The sequence below is a fragment of the Zea mays genome, chromosome 4 (assembly GCF_902167145.1).
Source record: "Zea mays cultivar B73 chromosome 4, Zm-B73-REFERENCE-NAM-5.0, whole genome shotgun sequence".
Lineage (NCBI taxonomy): Eukaryota > Viridiplantae > Streptophyta > Magnoliopsida > Poales > Poaceae > Zea > Zea mays.
Window position 1 is genome coordinate 172,023,580 of NC_050099.1, and position 17,997 is coordinate 172,041,576.

The 17,997-nt window shown below is 44.0% G+C and overlaps 1 non-coding gene across 1 annotated transcript; it reads right to left on the bottom strand.

Annotated features, from left to right (window-relative positions):
- Positions 1–5,405: 5,405 nt before the first annotated feature.
- Positions 5,406–5,544, bottom strand: LOC111591419 (small nucleolar RNA Z247). The gene has a single exon (XR_004858054.1). It is a non-coding gene; the product is annotated as a small nucleolar RNA Z247 (small nucleolar RNA).
- Between the last annotated feature and the right edge of the window lie 12,453 nt (positions 5,545–17,997).

Genomic DNA, 17,997 nt, shown 5'->3' on the forward strand with positions numbered 1-17,997 from the left:
CAATCTGAAGTTTCATCGTATGGAACGACTTCAAGTGATTTCAGTGGCTGCTGGAACAACGCACAGTACTGCTTTAACAACTGATGGTGCTCTTTTCTACTAGGTTTCATCAGATCCTGATATAAAATGCCAGCAGGTTTGGTTTCTTACCTGCTAAGTTGTATGTGGGTCTGTTAGTCGAACTGTGATATACACACATTAGCTAATAGATCAACTTTGTATTCTCTTAGCTTCTATGGCCTATGGGTTAACACATGTACTTTATTTGTGTGTTCTCATATTTCCACGTGTAATTTGTTTTTGTTTATTAAGTAGTTCCGTTCTTAGATAAATAGGCGTATATTTCATCTGCTTAGTATTTGATTATTCTTTGCAAAATGGTTATCATCTCACCGAGTGTATTGTTTAGCTGACAAAGCATTGTGGCCACCGCAGCCTGTTCCAGGCAGCTCACTCAAATGTTCGATTCTAGACACCTGGTGCTGGATCTGCTGCCTGGCCGGCATAGCATGACCTAGGTTCTGATCCAATCACAACCTTGGTAACAAGTGTCCATTATAAACAATCAACCATACTACATATGCATGATGAGAGGCTTCGTAGATGAAAAACAAAACCCTCCTCTTTATGCCTCAACCTACCATGCAGATGAATATTTAGATCCTATTGCAGTTGTTTGGGCAAAGGCAAAGCGCAAGGCAAATAAACCCAGTTGTTTCTCATCCAAATACCAGTGGAGACAAAGATGTGACTTCGGATAACAAATCTCAGCATGAATCTTCAGAATTACCTCCTAGAGCTGAATTTATTGTCAACAAACAAATGACAGTAGAAGGGTACAAGGCGCATCCTGGACATGTTAATTACATCCTAGGAAGAGCAAAAAGAATATGTGATTGTTGAAGGAGCGCATCTAAGCCTTAACTTTGTGGTACATATTAGCCAAGTAATAGTGCAGGAGTATTTCATAAAATTGTAGAGATGTTCTAGTACTTTTGAATCCCAGTTTCAAATTCCTCGGCCCGCCACTGACTAGCCATCTCCTCCTCCCGCCCTCCGGTGCCACGCTTCTCGCGCGTTCTCCCACCCTCCGCTGCCGCACTTCGCACACGCTCTCCCGCGCTGCGCCCGTGTTCTCCCGCCCACGCTGCCGCCAGCTCGTGCAGCAGGCGCCGTGCCTCCTCCCTGGGAATCCGCGGCCCCGACAGCGTACCGCCTCCGACGCCACCGCTACCTGGCTCTGGTTCTCGATCGCCAGTTTGCCACCATCCATCCTGACTAAATTGACGTACGTTCTGAAACCCCGGTGAAGAAGATGAATGGCGGATCTGACAATTTTTCTTACGTAAAATATTCTTTTTTTTTACTTTGTTTCTTTGCTAGCTCTTCGCTGTTTCGAATTGAAATTTTGTCCCTCTGTTTCTTTTTGCCCCCTCAGCCCAAGAGTCAAGCCGTGAGGCGATAAACTATTGGAAGTGAAGCGAGATTACCACTAAGCGAGCGTTGTGTTGTGCGGATCAGGACGGGGTGCCGTATAAATACATTCGGTTGCGCGAGGTTTTGCGGCTGGCCGGATGCCCCTGCGAGCTCTAATGATCATTTTTTCTAAGGTTTGGTTGGGCGGACATACGGGTTGGAGGAAAGAAGAAAAGATTTGGAAAAGTTTGTTGATTTATTCCATTGTTTAAGAGGCTTTCTATTTTTTAGAGTTCTCATAAAAATCTAAATTTAGCTACGATTTTATTTATACTTTTAGAGTTACTCTAAAAGCACCACTTTAAAATGTCGCTTTTTATATACTCGTGTGTTGGGCCTGTGTAAAACAATCAGAGGGCTGGAAACGTGCACTTGACCTCGTGTCGTCTGCGTGTTATTTAAAATCAATCTGAAGTAATTTATTGTTTACTCGTTCCCTAACAAAGTGAAAATCAACTTCAATATGTTTAGTTCTAGCATGAAACACAGGATTTGATGCAAGATATTTGGCCCCCATATTATCACACCATAACCGTGCAACAGGCGGACTGGATACCTTTAATTCTTTCAACAAAGTCTGAATCCAAATAATCTCAGCAGTCGCATTAGCCAATGCCTTATACTCAGATTCCGTACTTGACCTTGATACTGTAGCTTGTTTCTTTGCATGCCATGATACAAGATTATTTCCCAAAAATACCGCAAAGCCTCCTGTTGATCTTCTGTCATCAGGACAGACTGCCCAATCAACATCTGAATATGCACTTACCAAGGAAGAAAATGACTTGTTTATCTTTAGACCAAGCCTTGCACATGACTTGAGATATCTCAATATTCTTTTAACAGCCACCCAATGTAGTGTTGTAGGTGCATGAAGAAATTGACAAACCTTATTTACTGGGAAAGCAATGTCAGGTATTGTCAATGTAAGATACTGCAAGGCTCCTACAATACTCCTATATCTTGATGCATCTATAGGACCGAGCGGATCTCCTTCATAAACTGAGAGTTTCTCACTAGTGGATAGAGGTGTGCTTACCGGCTTGCAATTCGCCATATTTGCTCTTTTCAACAGATCATTTACATATTTTTCTTGTGTGAGAATAATTCCATGCTTAGTCTTGGTGACCTTGATACCGAGAAAATAGTGTAAGTCACCTAAATCTTTTAATGGAAAATCATTATGAAGATTTTGAAGTAATGCAGTCACTGCCTCTTGTTTAGAGCTAACCAAAATTATGTCATCAACATAAATTAACATGAACATAATGATGACACACTTACTGTAATAGAATAAAGAGGTATCGACTTTGGATCCTTTAAAACCAAGGCCATAAAGTTTCTTACTTAACCTTGAGAACCATGCTCTAGGCGCCTGCTTCAATCCATATAGAGCCTTATCTAACTTGCAGGCATAGTTTATTTTGGAATTGTCCTCATACCCAGGAGGCTGCTTCATATAGACATCCTCTTCAAGAATCCCATGCAAGAAAGCATTGTGAACATCCAATTGTCTAATGGTCCAATCCCTGGACACATCAATAGAGAGAACAACTCGAATAGTGGCAGCTTTAACAACAAGGCTGAAAGTATCTTCATAGTCAATACCATATCGTTGCTTAAAACCTTTTGCAACCAACCGAGCCTTGTATCTGTCTAAGCTGTCATCCTGTTTCTGTTTGATTTTATATACCCACTTGCAATCAATAATATTACACCCTTTCTGAGGAGGAACTAAATGCCATATTTTATTTTTCATTAATGCATCATATTCAGCATCCATTGCCTGTTTCCAATTATTATCCTCTAATGCTTCTGATAAGTTTTGTGGCTCGCCAATAGACGTTAAGAAAGAATATTTAACTGTATCATCGGTGTAGTGCTTCTCCTTGCGAATACCACTTTGTAAACGAGTCTTTGGCCTTTGATAAAGTTCGCCCCTAGCCGAAGGTGCTATAGACGATTCCAGCATGGGATCTGGAGTGGATACGGCTGTCGGGAGCTCCGAATCTAGCGCCCTGTTAGGTGCGCTGGACGTAGGATCACCCACATGTGTTAGAGAGGTTGTCGTTGGTCCAGGCAATGTGTCATGGGACGATAGTCCAGGCTCAGACTCCTGGGCAGATACACTTGCCGAAGTCCTTGGAGACACAAGTGAATCACCTTGGGGGTCAGCATGTGATGACGCCAATTCCTGCACGATTTCATGCGCTGGGAAAGCATGGTTAGCAGGATTAATGGATGAATCAGTCACATGATCACTTATGCTACGAACCCCACTAGTAGGATTTAACAAATAGGTAGGTAAAAGATTAATTTCATCTTGAAACCTACGACCAACATTAGAACGAAGAAATTGAAAGGGAAATAGAGATTCATCAAAAGTTACATCTCTAGAAATATAGACTCTTCCAGAATCAGGATCCAGACACTTAAACCCTTTATGAAATGGACTGTATCCTAAGAAGGTGCATTGCTTGGAGCGAAATTGGAGTTTATGGGTGTTGTAGGGTCGTAGATTGGGCCAACAAGCACATCCGAAAACACGAAGAGAGGAATAATCTGGTTGCTGGTTGAACAGACGAAAGAGGGGTGTGTCATATGATAGTAACCGACTGGGCGTTCTATTTATCAAATGTGTGGCGGAAAGAAAAGCATCAGGCCAAAATTTTAGCGGCATGTTGGCATGAGCAAGGAGAGCTAGACCAACCTCAACGATATGGCGATGCTTGCGTTCGGCTGCCCCATTCTGCTGATGTGTATGCGAGCAAGAGGTATGGTGGGTGATGCCAACTTGGGCGAAAAAGGGATGCAATTTTTGATATTCTCCCCCCAGTCAGTCTGCATAGTTATAATCTTACGATTAAATAAGCGCTCAACAAGAGATTGAAATTCTCGAAATTTGGTAAATACCTCAAATTTGAATTTAAGGAGGTAAATCCAGGTGAACTTACTATAATCATCAATGAAACTGACATAGTACTTGTGTCCACCAACTGATTTGGGTGCAGGACCCCACACATCAGAATAAATAATTTGTAAAGGATGTTGGGAAACAATGTTGGAATGAGGAAAAGGTAACTGATGGCTCTTGGCCTTTTGACAAGCATCACACACCAAATGTTTATTTGAATTTGCTAAGACAGGAAGATTAAATTGACTGATGACTTTGTCGACAATTGAAGAAGCCGGATGGCCTAAACGAGAATGCCATCTATCAAAAGAAATTTTTTTAGCTCCATAGGCTTGCTTTGTTGTGCGCCTAGCAGGGAGAGAATAGAGCCCACGATCACAGCTTCCCCTAAGCAGAGTTTTCTTCGTTGCCTGGTCCTTAATTAAGAAAAATCAGGGTGAAATTCTATAAAAATAGAATTATCAGATGTGAGACGATGAACTGAAACAAGGTTTTTGTTGGCCTCAGGGACATATAGGACATTATTAAGATGAAGATCACGACTAGGGGTTGTAACAGTAGAATGACCAATGTGACTGATTTCCATACCTGCCCCACTCGCCGTGTGGATCTGATCATGGCCCTTGTATCTGTCATGGATCGACAGTTTCTCCAAGTTGCTGGTGATGTTATTTGTAGCGCCTGAATCCATGTACCAGTTGGTGTCTACTCCGTAGGTTGCACCTGCATATTTTTCTTCTGCTACGAAGTCTTCATCAAATTTGTACCAACATATATCAGCAGTATGTCCTTTTATCTTGCAAACCTGACACCTGGGTCTATTGTCAAGCCCATGGTGCTGATTATTTTTGTGTGCCTTGTTTCTGATAGTGTTGCCCATTGCTTCGGCCACGCCCACGAGAAGGAGCGCCCCCACGCAAGCGCCCTCTGCCTCGCGTGCCTCGCAATGCACCGCACCCCCGGTTGGCGGAATTAACCGAGGAGCGGATATCAGGCTGGAGAAGATCCATACGCTGCTCAAAGGAGAGCAGCTGGGAGTACATCTCTCCCACGCTGATCGGCTCAGTCCTGGCAACTAGGGCTGAGACGATGGGATTGTAGTCGAAATCGAGGCCAGCAAGAACGTACGAGACCAGCTCGTCGTCATCGATGGCCTTGCCAGCAGACGCGATCTCATCGGCGAGAGACCGCATCTTGGCGATGTATTCCGCCATGGAGAGATCTCCCTTCTTTGTTGTGGCGAGCGCGATCCTGATGTTGACGGTGCACGCTCATGACATCGAGGTGAACATGGCCTCGACAGCACTCCATACTTCAACAGCAGTCTTGCATGTAGTTAACTGAGATAAAATATTTGGAGTGATAGAAGAGAGCAGGAATCCCAGGACCTGTTGATCTGTAGCAACCCACTCAATGTAGAGCGGGTTCTGCACCTCCTCCTGTTTGCCATCTGATGTCCTCTTCACGGTAGACGCAGGGGTCTTTGTGATGCCTGTGAGAAATCCCTCCAGACGTGCGCCCCTCACAATGGCCAGCACTTGCATCTTCCATAGTGCGTGGTTGTGTTTGGTTAGCTTCTCGGAAACTACTTGACCGACCAAGGGATTAATGGCGGCGACATAGGAGGTTGACATGGTGGAAGATAGATTTAATCTATTTTGATGGCTCTGGTACCATGTGGAAAACAATCAGAGGGCTGGAAACATGCACTTGACCTCGTGCCGTCTGCGTGTTATTTATAACCAGGAAAAGCCCCTGGCGTGGCTTACAATAAAGGAGACAAATCATGTACAGGGAAGGTTCTTGACTTTCCTGATTACAGAAGATTTATAGCATATTCTATCTATAGTCAAGAACATTCTGGATACATGTGAACGGATACATTCAATAGGGCATATTCATGAGTTGGTCCAAACTAGCCAACCCGTGGATGACCTGGACTGGATCAAATCATGAATGATGACTGAAAGTCGCCTAGAGGGGGGGTGAATAGGGCGAAACTGAAATTCTCAAAAATAATCACAACTACAAGCCGGGTTAGCGTTAGAGATATAATCAAGTCCGCGAGAGAGGGTGCAAAAATAAATCGCAAGCGAATAAAGAGTGTGACACACGGATTTGTTTTACCGAGGTTCGGTTCTCGCAAACCTACTCCCCGTTGAGGTGGTCACAAAGACCGGGTCTCTTTCAACCCTTTCCCTCTCTCAAACGGTCCCTCGGACCTAGTGAGCTTTCTCTTCTCAATCACTTGGAACACAAAGTTCCTACAAGGACCACCACAAGATTGGTGTCTCTTGCCTCAATTACAAGTGAGTTTGATCGCAAGAAAGAATCAAGAAAGAAGAAAGCAATCCAAGCGCAAGAGCTCGAAAGAACACAAGCAAATCTCTCTCTCTACTCACTAGGGCGTTGTGTGGAATTGGAGAGGATTTGATCTCTTGAGTGTGTCTAGAATTGAATGCTAGAGCTCTTGTAAGTGGTTGGAAGTGTGAAAACTTGGATGCAATGAATGGTGGGTGGTTGGGGGTATTTATAGCCCCAACCACCAAACTAGCCGTTTGGTGGGGCTGACGGTCGTATGGTGCACCGGACAGTCCGGTGCACACCGGACATGTCCGGTGCGCCAGCCACGTCACCACAGCCGTTGGGTTCCGACCGTTGGAGCTCTGTCTTCTGGGCCCGCCTGGATGTCCGGTGGCGCACCGGACATGTACTGTAGAGTGTCCGGTGCACCAGTATGGGCGTGCCTGACTTCTGCGCACACTGGCGCGCATTTAATGCGCTGCAGGTAGCCGTTGGCGCCGAAATATCCGTTGCTCCGTTGTCACACCGGACAGTCCGGTGTACACCGGACATGTCCGGTGAATTATAGCGGACTAGCCGTTGCGAATTCCCGAAGCTGGCGAGTTCCTGAGGCTCCGTTCCTTGGAGCACCGGACACTGTCTGGTGTACACTGGACAGTCCGGTGAATTATAGTGAAGCGCCTCTGGATTTTCCCGAAGGTGAGGAGTTCAGCGTGAAGTCCCCTGGTGCACCGGACACTGTCCGGTGGTGCACCGGACATGTCCGGTGCGCCAGACTAGGGCACACTTCGGTATCCCTTTGCTCTTTTGTTGAACCCAATTCTTGGTCTTTTTATTGGCTAAGTGTGAACCTTTGGCACCTGTATAACTTATACACTAGAGCAAACTAGTTAGTCCAATTATTTATGTTGGGCAATTCAGCCACCAAAATCATTTAGGAACTAGGTGTAAGCCTAATTCCCTTTCAATCTCCCCCTTTTTGGTGATTGATGCCAACACAAACCAAAGCAAATATAGAAGTGCATAATTGAACTAGCTTGCATAATGTAAGTGCAAAGATTGCTTGGAATTGAGCCAATATGAATACTTATAAGATACGCATGGATTGTTCTTTCAATTTTTGACATTTTGGACCACGCTTGCACCACATGTTTTTTTGCAAATTCCTTTTTTGTAAATCCTTTTCAAAGTTCTTTTACAAAATAGTCAAATGTTAATGAATAAGATTTTGCGAAGCATTTTCAAGATTTGAAATTTTCTCCCCCTGTTTCAAATGCTTTTCCTTTGACTAAACAAAACTCTCCCTAAATTAAAATTCTCCTCTTAGTGTTCAAGAGGGTTTTGATATATCAATTTAGAAAAGCTACTTTCTCCCCCTTTTGAACACAATAAGATACCAATTTTAAATTTATCAATTGAGAATCATACCAATTGAAAAAAAAAACTCTTTTAAAATTAGGTGGTGGTGCGGTCCTTTTGCTTTGGGCTCATACTTTCTCCCCCTTTGGCATGAATCGCCAAAAACGGATACTTTGAGTGAGACATAAGCCCTTGAATTATTCTCTCCCTGTTTGGTCATAAATAAATGAGTGAAGATTATACCAAAGATGGAGTCCTTTCCTCCCCAAAGATGGAGAGTTGCTCGGAGTGATGGCGAAGGATGAGTTACGGAGTGGAAGCCTTTGCCTTCGCCGAAGACTCCAATTCCCTTTCAATACACCTATGACTTGGTTTGAAATAGACTTGAAAACACATTAATCATAGCATGTGAAAGAGACATGATCAAAAGTATATAAATGAGCTATGTGTGCAAATCAACAAAAGAAGTACCTAGAATCAAGAATATTTAGTTCATGCCTAAGTTTGTTAAAAGTTTGTTCATCAAGTGGCTTGGTAAAGATATCGGCTAATTGATCCTTAGTATTAATGTATGAAATATCGATATCTCCCTTTTATTGGTGATCCCTTAAAAAGTGATACCGAATGGCTATGTGTTTAGTGCGGCTATGTTCGACGGGATTATCCGCCATTTTGATTGCACTCTCATTATCACATAGAAGAGGAACTTTGGTTAATTTGTAAACATAGTCCCTAAGGGTTTGCCTCATCCAAAGTAGTTGCGCGCAACAATGACCTGCGGCAATGTACTCGGCTTCGGCAGTAGAAAGAGCTACGGAATTTTGCTTCTTTGAAGCCCAAGACATCAAGGATCTTCCCAAGAACTGGCAAGTCCCCGATGTGCTCTTTCTATTGATTTTACACCCCGCCCAATCGGCATCCGAATAACCAATCAAATCAAATGTGGATCCCCTAGGATACCAAAGCCCAAACTTAGGAGTATAAACTAAATATCTCAAGATTCGTTTTACGGCCTTAAGGTGAGCTTCCTTAGGGTCGGCTTGGAATTTTGCACACATGCATATGAAGAGCATAATATCCGGTCGAGATGCACATAAATAGAGTAAAGAACCTATCATCGACCGGTATACCTTTTGATCGACGGATTTACCTCCTTCGTCGAGGTCGAGATGCCCATTGGTTCCCATGGGTGTCTTGATGGGTTTGGCATCCTTCATTCCAAACTTGCTTAGAATATCTTGATTATACTTCGTTTGGCTTAGGAAGGTGCCTTCTTGGAGTTGCTTCACTTGAAATCCTAAGAAGTATTTCAATTCCCCCATCATAGACATCTCGAATTTTTGTGTCATGATCCTACTAAATTCTTCACATGTAGACTCGTTAGTAGACCCAAATATAATATCATCAACATAAATTTGGCATACAAACAAGTCATTTTCAAGAGTTTTAGTGAATAAAGTAGGATCGACCTTTCTGACTTTGAATCCATTAGTGATAAGGAAATCCCTAAGGCATTCATACCATGCTCTTGGGGCTTGCTTGAGCCCATAAAGCGCCTTAGAGAGTTTATAAACATGGTTAGGGTACTCACTATCTTCAAAGCCGGGAGGTTGCTCAACATAGACCTCTTCCTTGATTGGTCCATTGAGGAAGGCACTTTTCACGTCCATTTGATAAAGCTTAAAGCCATGGTAAGTAGCATAGGCCAATAATATGTGAATTGACTCAAGCCTAGCTACGGGTGCATAGATTTCACCGAAATCCAAACCTTCGACTTGGGAGTATCCCTTGGCCACAAGTCGAGCTTTGTTCCTTGTCACCACACCATGCTCATCTTGCTTGTTGCGGAAAACCCATTTGGTTCTTACAACATTTTGGTTAGGACGTGGAACTAAATGCCATACCTCATTCCTAGTGAAGTTGTTGAGCTCCTCTTGCATCGCCACCACCCAATCCGAATCTTGTAGTGCTTCCTCTACCCTGTGTGGCTCAATAGAGGAAACAAAAGAGTAATGCTCACAAAAATGTGCAACACGAGATCTAGTAGTTACCCCCTTATGAATGTCGCCGAGGATGGTGTCGACGGGGTGATCTCGTTGGATTGCTTGGTGGACTCTTGGGTGTGGCGGCCTTTGTTCTTCATCCTTCTTGTCTTGATCATTTGCATCTCCCCCTTGATCAATGCAATCATCTTGAGGTGGCTCATTTGCTTGATCTTCTACTTCATCAACTTGAGCTTCATCCTCATTTTGAGTCGGTGGAGATGCTTGCATGGAGGAGGATGGTTGATCTTGAACTTTTGGAGGCTCTTCGGAATCCTTAGGACACACATCCCCAATGGACATGTTCCTTAGCGCGATGCACGGAGCCTCTTCAATACCTATCTCATCAAGATCAACTTGCTCTACTTGAGAGCCGTTAGTTTCATCAAACACAATGTCACAAGAAACTTCAACTTGTCCGGAGAACTTGTTAAAGACTCTATATGCCCTTGTGTTTGAATCATATCCTACTAAAAAGCCTTCTACTGTCTTAGGAGCAAATTTAAATTTTCTACCTCTTTTAACAAGAATAAAGCATTTGCTACCAAAGACTCTAAAATATGAAATATTGGGCTTTTTACCGGTTAGGAGTTCATAAGATGTCTTCTTGAGGATTCGGTGTAGATACAACCGGTTGATGGCGTAGCAAGCGGTGTTGACCGCCTCGGCCCAAAACCGATCCGAAGTCTTGTACTCATCAAACATGGTTCTTGCCATGTCCAATAGAGTTCTATTCTTCCTCTCCACTACACCATTTTGTTGTGGGGTGTAGGGAGAAGAGAACTCATGCTTGATGCCCTCCTTCTCAAAGAAGCCTTCAATTTGAGAGTTCTTGAACTCCGTTCCGTTGTCGCTTCTAATTTTCTTGATCCTTAAGCCGAACTCATTTTGAGCCTGTCTCAAGAATCCCTTTAAGGTCTCTTGGGTTTGAGATTTTTCCTGCAAAAAGAATACCCAAGTGAAGCGAGAATAATCATCCACAATAACTAGACACTACTTACTCCCGCCGATGCTTATATAAGCAATTGGGCCGAATAGATCCATGTGTAGGAGCTCCAGTGGCCTGTCGGTCGTCATTATGTTCTTGTGTGGATGATGAGTGCTCGGAGCAACGGCGAAGGATGAGTTACGGAGTGGAAGCCTTTGTCTTCGCCGAAGACTCCAATTCCCTTTCAATACACCTATGACTTGGTTTGAAATAGACTTGAAAACACATTAGTCGTAGCAAATGAAAGAGACATGATCAAAGGTATATGAATGAGCCATGTGTGCAAATCACAAAAGAAGTTCCTAGAATCAAGAATATTTAGCTCATGCCTAAGTTTGTTAAAAGTTTGTTCATCAAGTGGCTTGGTAAAGATATCGACTAATTGATCTTTAGTATTAATATATGCAATCTCGATATCTCCCTTTTGTTGGTGATCCCTTAAGAAGTGATACCGAATGGCTATGTGTTTAGTGCGGCTATGCTCAACGGGATTGTCCGCCATGCGGATTGCACTCTCATTATCACATAGAAGAGGAACTTTGGTTAATTTGTAACCGTAGTCCATAAGGGTTTGCCTCATCCAAAGTAGTTGCGCGCAACAATGGCCTGCGGCAATGTACTCGGCTTCGGCGGTAGAAAGAGCTACGAAATTTTGCTTCTTTGAAGCCCAAGACACCAAGGATCTTCCCAAGAACTGGCAAGTCCCTGATGTGCTCTTTCTATTAATTTTACATCCCGCCCAATCGGCATCCGAATAACCAATCAAATCAAATGTGGATCCCCTAGGATACCAAATCCCAAACTTAGGAGTATAAACTAAATATCTCAAGATTCGTTTTACGACCGTAAGGTGAGCTTCCTTAGGGTCGGCTTGGAATCTTGCACACATGCATACGGAAAGCATAATAGCCGGTCGGGATGCACATAAATAGAGTAAGGAGCCTATCATCGACTGATATACCTTTTGATCCACGGACTTACCTTCCGTGTCGAGGTCGAGATGCCCATTGGTTCCCATGGGTGTCTTGATGGGTTTGGCATGCTTCGTCCCAAACTTGCTTAGAATATCTTGAGTATACTTCGTTTGGCTTAGAAAGGTGCCCTCTTGGAGTTGCTTCACTTGAAATCCTAAGAAATACTTCAACTCCCCCATCATAGACATCTCAAATTTTTGTGTCATGATCCTACTAAACTCTTCACATGTAGATTCATTAGTAGACCCAAATATAATATCATCAACATAAATTTGGCATACAAACAAATCATTTTCAAGTGTTTTGGTAAAGAGTGTAGGATCAACCTTTCCGACTTTGAAGCCATTAGTGATAAGGAAATCTCTAAGGCATTCATACCATGCTCTTGGGGCTTGCTTGAGCCCATAAAGCGCCTTAGAGAGTTTGTAAACATGGTTAGGGTACTCACTATCTTCAAAGCCGGGAGGTTGCTCAACGTAGACTTCTTCCTTGATTGGTCCATCGAGGAAGGCACTTTTCACGTCTATTTGATAAAGCTTGAAGCCATGGTAAGTAGCATAGGCCAATAATATAAGAATTGACTCAAGCCTAGCTACGGGTGCATAGGTTTCACCGAAATCCAAACCTTCGACTTGGGAGTATCCCTTGGCCACAAGTCGGGCTTTGTTCCTTGTCGCCACACCATGCTCGTCTTGCTTGTTGCAGAACACCCATTTGGTTCCTACAACATTTTGATTAGGACGTGGAACCAAATGACATACCTCGTTCCTAGTGAAGTTGTTGAGCTCCTCTTGCATCGCCACTACCCAATCCGAATCTTGAAGTGCTTCCTCTACCCTGTGTGGTTCAATAGAGGAAACAAAAGAGTAATGCTCACAAAAATGTGCAACACGAGATCTAGTGGTTACCCCCTTATGAATGTCGCCGAGGATGGTGTCGACGGGGTGATCTCGTTGGATTGCTTGGTGGACTCTTGGGTGTGGCAGCCTTGGTTCATCTTCCTCCTTATCTTGATCATTTGCATCTCCCCCTTGATTATTGCCGTCATCTTGAGGTGGCTCATTTGCTTGATCTTCTCCTTCATCAACTTGAGCCTCATCCTCATTTTGAGTTGGTGGAGATGCTTGCGTGGAGGAGGATGGTTGATCTTGTGCATTTGGAGGCTCTTCGGATTCTTTAGGACACACATCCCCAATGGACATGTTCCTTAGCGCGATGCACGAAGCCTCTTCATCACCTATCTCATCAAGATCAACTTGCTCTACTTGAGAGCCGTTAGTCTCATCAAACACAACGTCACAAGAAACTTCAACTTGTCCAGAGGACTTGTTAAAGACTCTATATGCCCTTGTGTTTGAATCATATCCTAGTAAAAAGCCTTCTACAGTTTTAGGAGCAAATTTGGATTTTTCTACCTCTTTTATCAAGAATAAAGCATTTGCTACCAAAGACTCTAAAATATGAAATATTGGGCTTTTTACCGGTTAGGAGTTTGTATGATGTCTTCTTGAGGATTCGGTGTAGATACAACCGGTTGATGGCGTAGCAGGCGGTGTTGACCGCCTCGGCCCAAAACCGATCCGAAGTCTTGTACTCATCAAGCATGGTTCTTGCCATGTCCAATAGAGTTCGATTCTTCCTCTCCACTACACCATTTTGTTGTGGCGTGTAGGGAGAAGAGAACTCATGCTTGATGCCCTCCTCCTCAAGGAAGCCTTCGATTTGTGAGTTCTTGAACTTCGTCCCGTTGTCGCTTCTAATTTTCTTGATCCTTAAGCCGAACTCATTTTGAGCCCTTCTCAAGAATCCTTTTAATGTCTCTTGGGTATGGGATTTTTCCTGCAAAAAGAATACCCAAGTGAAGCGAGAATAATCATCCACAATAACTAGACAATACTTACTCCCACCGATGCTTATGTAAGCTATCGGGCCGAATAGATCCATGTGTAGGAGTTCCAGTGGCCTGTCAGTCGTCATGATGTTCTTGTGTGGATGATGAGTACCAACTTGCTTCCCTGCTTGGCATGCGCTACAAATCCTGTCTTTCTCAAAATGAACATTTGTTAATCCTAAAATGTTGTTGGGGCGAAGGCGAAGACGCCACCCTTCGCTCGAGGCCTTTGCCGTGGTCGCCGGTCCAACGGAGACAAGACAACGGGTGAGGACACCCTTCGCTCCATTCGACATTGGGCGAAGACCTACAACAAGGTCATCCCACCATGCGGCTTCATCCAGCATGGAGGCCCACTTGTGATCCGACCCATTGTAACAGGCCCTGCGTGGCCACTGCGTGTTACGGGCCTAACTTATAAAGGCGCCTCTGTAATTAAAGTCTGTAACCCTGCTTTATGGGAATATTCTGGGGATAACCTAGGTGTCTGAGGGCACATGCGTCCTTAACACAAGACGCTGGGCACTCGAATACCTATAAATACCCCCGCACAGTGCCCTTGAGGGGCTAGATTAACAGAGCTATTGCCATCTAGCGCGAGAACCCTATTAACGTCACTGTTCACCCCCGTTGGATCCCCTTGCAACTGAGAGCAAGTTCCAACAAATGTGCTCTCCCTTTAGAAGCTTATGAAGATTCTTCATCCCAACATGGGCTAGTCGGCAGTGCCAGAGCCAACCCATGTTAGTCTTAGCAATTAAGCAAGTGTCGAGTTCAGCTCTATCAAAGTCTACCAAGTATAGCTGACCCTCTAATACTCCCTTAAATGCTATTGAATCATCACTTCTTCTAAAGACAGTGACACCTACATCAGTAAAAAGACAGTTGTAGCCCATTTGACATATTTGAGAAACAGAAAGCAGATTGTAATCTAAAGAATCTACAAGAAAAACATTGGAAATGGAATGGTCAGGTGATATAGCAATTTTACCCAATCCTTTGACCAAACCTTGGTTTCCATCCCCGAATGTGATAGCTCGTTGGGGATCTTGGTTTTTCTCATAGGAGGAGAACATTTTCTTCTCCCCTGTCATGTGGTTTGTGCACCCGCTGTCGATGATCCAACTTGAGCCCCCGAATGCATAAACCTACAAAACAAGTTTAGTTCTTGACTTTAGGTACCCAAATGGTTTTGGGTCCTTTGGCATTAGACACAAGAACTTTGGGTACCCAAACACAAGTCTTTGACCTCTTGTGCTTGCCCCCAACATACTTGGCAACTACCTTGCCGAATTTGTTAGTTAAGACATATGATGCATCAAAAGTTTTAAATGAAATGTTATGATCATTTGATGCACTAGGAGTTTTCTTCTTAGGCAACTTAGCACGGGTTGGTTGCTTAGAACTAGATGTCTCACCCTTATACATAAATGCATGGTTAGGGCCAGAGTGAGACTTCCTAGAATGAATTCTCCTAATTTTGCTCTCGGGATAACCGGCAGGGTACAAAATGTAACCCTCGTTATCCTGAGGCATGGGAGCCTTGCCCTTTACAAAATTAGACAATCTTTTAGGAGGGGCATTAAGTTTGACATTGTCCCCCTTTTGGAAGCCAATGCCATCCTTGATGCCAGGGCGTCTCCCATTATAGAGCATGCTTCTAGCAAATTTAAATTTCTCATTTTCTAAGTCATGCTCACTAATCTTAGCATTTAGTTGAGCTATGTGATCATTTTGTTTCTTAATTAAAGCTAGGTGATCATGGATAGCATCAACATTAATGTCTCTACATCTAGTACAAATGGAAGTATGTTCAACGGTAGATGTAGAGGGTTTGCAAGATTTTAATTCTACAACCTTAGCATGCAATATATCATTTTTACTTCTAAGGTCGGAAATGAAAGTATTGCAAATATCAAGTTCTTTAGCCTTAGCAAGCAATTTTTTATTTTCATTCCTAAGGCTAGCAAGAGTGATGTTTAATTCTTCAATCTTAGCAAGCAAATTATCATTATCATTTCTAAGATTGGGAATTGAAACATCACAAACATTTAAATCAACCTTAGCTAACAAATTAGCATTTTCATTTCTAAGGTTATCTATAGTCTCATGGCAAGTGCTTAGCTCACTAGATAGTTTTTCACATTTTTCTACTTCTAGAGCGTAAGCATTTTTAACTTTAACATGCTTCTTGTTTTCTTTAATAAGGAAGTCCTCTTGGGAGTCCAAGAGATCATCCTTCTCATGGATAGGACTAATCAATTCATTTAATTTTTCTTTTTGTTGCATGTTTAAGTTGGCAAAAAGAGTACGCAAATTATCTTCCTCATCACTAGCATTATCATCGCTAGAGGACTCATATCTAGTGGAGGATTTGGATTTAACCTTCTTCTTTTTGCCGTCCTTTGCCATGAGGCATTTGTGGCCGACGTTGGGGAAGAGAAGGCCTTTGTTGATGGCGATGTTGGCAACGTCCTCGTCGGAGGAGGAGTCGGAGGAGCTCTCGTCCGAGTCCCACTCGCGGCATACGTGGTCGTCGCCACCCTTCTTCTTGTAGTATTTCTTCTTCTCCTTTCTTCTCCCCTTCTTGTCGTCGCCCCTGTCACTGTCACTAGAAATAAGACATTTTACTATAAAGTGACCGGGCTTACCACACTTGTAGCAAATCTTCTTGGAGCGGGGCTTGTAATCTTTCCCTCTCCTTTGCTTGAGGATTTGGCGGAAGCTCTTGATGACGAGCGCCATTTCCTCATTGTCGAGCTTTGAGGCATCGATTGGTTGTCTACTTGATGTAGACTCTTCCTTCTTCTCCTCCGTTGCCTTGAATGCAACCGGTTGTGCTTCGGATGTGGAGGGATCATCTAGCTCATTGATTTTCTTTGAGCCCTTGATCATATACTCAAAGCTCACAATTCTCGATTACTTCTTCAGGAGTCATTAGTGTATATCTAGGATTACCACGAATTAATTGAACTTGAGTAAGGTTAAGGAAAATAAGCGATCTAAGAATAACCTTAACCATCTCGTGGTCATCCCATTTTTTGCTCCCGAGGTTGCGCACTTGGTTCACCAAGGTTTTGAGCCGGTTGTATATATCTTGTGGCTCTTCCCCTTTGCGAAGCCGGAAGCGACCAAGCTCCCCCTTGGTCGTCTCCCGCTTGGTGATCTTGGTTAGCTCATCTCCCTCGTGCGCGGTCTTGAGTGAAAGGGAATTAGGCTTACACCTAGTCCCTAATTAATTTTGGTGGTTGAATTGCCCAACACAAATAATTGGACTAACTAGTTTGCTCCAGTGTATAAGTTATACAGGTGTTAAAGGTTCACACTCAGCCAATAAAAAGATCAAGTTTTGGATTCAACAAAGGAACAAAGAGTCAACCGAAGGCACCTCTGGTCTGGATGCACCGGACTGTCCGGTGTACACCGGACAGTGTCCGGTGCACCACCGGACAGTGTCCGGTGCACCAGAGAACTCCAACTCGAACTCGCTACCTTCGGGAATTTCTCAGGCCAGCGCGCTATAATTCACCGGACTGTCCGGTGTACACCGGACAGTGTCCGGTGCGCCAAGGAAGAGCGGCCTCAGGAACTCGCCGGCTTCGGGAATCTCCAACGGCTAGTCCGCTATAATTCACCGGACATGTCCGGTGTGCACCGGACTGTCCGGTGCAACTCCGGAGCAACGGCTATTCGGCGCCAACGGCTACCTGCGACGCATTTATTGCGCGCTCTGCGCGCGCAGAAGGCAGGCGCGCCCATACTGGCGCACCGGACAATGAACAGGAGATGTCCGGTGTGCACCGGACATCCAGGCGGGCCCACAAGTCAGGAGTTCCAACGGTCAGAATCCAACGGCAGTGATGACGTGGCGGGGGCACCGGACATGTCCGGTGTGCACCGGACTGTCCGGTGCGCCATCGAACAGACAGCCTCCCAACGGCCACTTTTGGTGGTTGGGGCTATAAATACCCCAACCACCCCACCATTCATTGCATCCAAGTTTTCCAACTTCCAACCACTATACAAGAGCTAGCATTCATTACAAAGCA